Below are 2,500 nucleotides of genomic sequence, written 5' to 3' on the forward strand. Positions count from 1 at the left end.
ACATCTGCGACATGCGACAGAGGCCGGTTGACAGTCGTTCGCGCAATGGACATCGCATACGTACGGGGGCCACCTTCCACGTGTTCGCGAAGCGTGCACATGTTGTTGCGTGTATGTGGGCAGACATAGTGTGTCGTGACACCTGACACAGGCATGCAACAATCGTTGAATTTGCAAATGGCGATGGACGTCTACGTTTGCTGGTGACGTTACGCAAATGAAGAACTGGTAAACCGTTGTGGTGCGGTTGTTCTCGCTAGAGGTGAATCAGTGATGGCGACGATCGGTTGAGCTACCAACCGGTTGTTTCAGCGATACCCACCATGCCCACGAACGTGAATGGCATGTGGGTGTGAAGCGATACGCGGCGGTGGCTGGGTGGGACCGTCCCCGGCCGGTGAGGGGGGGCCTTCCGGCGTGCTGGCCGCGCGGTGCGTGGGCGCACGCGCTACAGCCGGCTGGTGGGGGCGGCCAGTGGCAGGCGCGCCGGCCGACGGAGGCGGCAGGCGGCGCAGCTGCGCGCCGGCGCACCCTGCACGCGGCGCCGTGCGGCCAAAGTAGGTCCTCGCGGGCCCGGTGCGAAGCGCGGTGGACATCTGCAGTGTGCTGGTCCGATTGAGGACTGTGTGCGCTGAGGATGCGCCGCCGCCCGGCGCTCGGCGCCGCGACGCCGTCTGCTGCTCGGTCGCCTCTGCGGTTCTCGCAGGTGGATTGTATCGCAGCTGTGCGGACGTGTTGGCGCGTGCGCTGTGCTGGGAGAGTTCGCTTCGGCACCCAAGTGGGGCTTTTGTCCTTCTGTGGCGCTGGCGTTGGAGCTGCCGGCCACCGTAGGTGGCGCGTGTTGTCTCCCGCCGGCAATGCCACGACAGCACGCTCCCGGGCCTCTGTCGGCAGCGGCAAGCTCAGTTGGGAGCACGGGTGGTCGCACCTAAAGCGTCTACTCGCCAAACTCCGGGCGATTGCGCCTCTCTCGAACCCGACCAAGTACTTAGGACGGCGCTGCGCGCCGCCGGGACCTGAGAGGGTTTCGAGGTGTATTGTGCAGGGGAGCTCAGCCTCCTCCTGTTTGCAGAATAATTGAGCGGACGCTTGCGTGTTCGCGCGGGCCCCCGGGACACACTCCCGGGCGGCCGGCTGCTCAGCTCTAGTTGACGCAGCTCCCTGGTTGATCCTGCCAGTAGTCATATGCTTGTCTCAAAGATTAAGCCATGCATGTCTCAGTACAAGCCGCATTAAGGTGAAACCGCGAATGGCTCATTAAATCAGTTATGGTTCCTTAGATCGTACCCACGTTACTTGGATAACTGTGGTAATTCTAGAGCTAATACATGCAAACAGAGTCCCGACCAGAGATGGAAGGGACGCTTTTATTAGATCAAAACCAATCGGTCGGCTCGTCCGGTCCGTTTGCCTTGGTGACTCTGAATAACTTTGGGCTGATCGCACGGTCCTCGTACCGGCGACGCATCTTTCAAATGTCTGCCTTATCAACTGTCGATGGTAGGTTCTGCGCCTACCATGGTTGTAACGGGTAACGGGGAATCAGGGTTCGATTCCGGAGAGGGAGCCTGAGAAACGGCTACCACATCCAAGGAAGGCAGCAGGCGCGCAAATTACCCACTCCCGGCACGGGGAGGTAGTGACGAAAAATAACGATACGGGACTCATCCGAGGCCCCGTAATCGGAATGAGTACACTTTAAATCCTTTAACGAGTATCTATTGGAGGGCAAGTCTGGTGCCAGCAGCCGCGGTAATTCCAGCTCCAATAGCGTATATTAAAGTTGTTGCGGTTAAAAAGCTCGTAGTTGGATTTGTGTCCCACGCTGTTGGTTCACCGCCCGTCGGTGTTTAACTGGCATGTATCGTGGGACGTCCTGCCGGTGGGGCGAGCTGAAGGCGTGCGACGCGCCTCGTGCGTGCTCGTGCGTCCCGAGGCGGACCCCGTTGCAATCCTACCAGGGTGCTCTTGAGTGAGTGTCTCGGTGGGCCGGCACGTTTACTTTGAACAAATTAGAGTGCTTAAAGCAGGCAAGCCCGCCTGAATACTGTGTGCATGGAATAATGGAATAGGACCTCGGTTCTATTTTGTTGGTTTTCGGAACCCGAGGTAATGATTAATAGGGACAGGCGGGGGCATTCGTATTGCGACGTTAGAGGTGAAATTCTTGGATCGTCGCAAGACGAACAGAAGCGAAAGCATTTGCCAAGTATGTTTTCATTAATCAAGAACGAAAGTTAGAGGTTCGAAGGCGATCAGATACCGCCCTAGTTCTAACCATAAACGATGCCAGCCAGCGATCCGCCGCAGTTCCTCCGATGACTCGGCGGGCAGCCTCCGGGAAACCAAAGCTTTTGGGTTCCGGGGGAAGTATGGTTGCAAAGCTGAAACTTAAAGGAATTGACGGAAGGGCACCACCAGGAGTGGAGCCTGCGGCTTAATTTGACTCAACACGGGAAACCTCACCAGGCCCGGACACCGGAAGGATTGACAGATTGAT

General features: G+C 57.8%; 1 non-coding gene across 1 annotated transcript in view; it reads left to right on the forward strand.

Moving 5' to 3' along the window:
* The first annotated feature begins 1,158 nt into the window (after positions 1–1,158).
* LOC124592453 overlaps positions 1,159–2,500 on the forward strand; it is a 1,910-nt gene continuing 568 nt past the window's right edge. The window contains exon 1 of the ribosomal RNA XR_006977433.1: positions 1,159–2,500. This exon is cut by the window's right edge and continues 568 nt beyond it. This is a non-coding gene — a ribosomal RNA (small subunit ribosomal RNA).

Source organism: Schistocerca americana, unplaced genomic scaffold (genome assembly GCF_021461395.2).
Source record: "Schistocerca americana isolate TAMUIC-IGC-003095 unplaced genomic scaffold, iqSchAmer2.1 HiC_scaffold_919, whole genome shotgun sequence".
NCBI classification, from domain to species: Eukaryota; Metazoa; Arthropoda; class Insecta; order Orthoptera; family Acrididae; genus Schistocerca; species Schistocerca americana.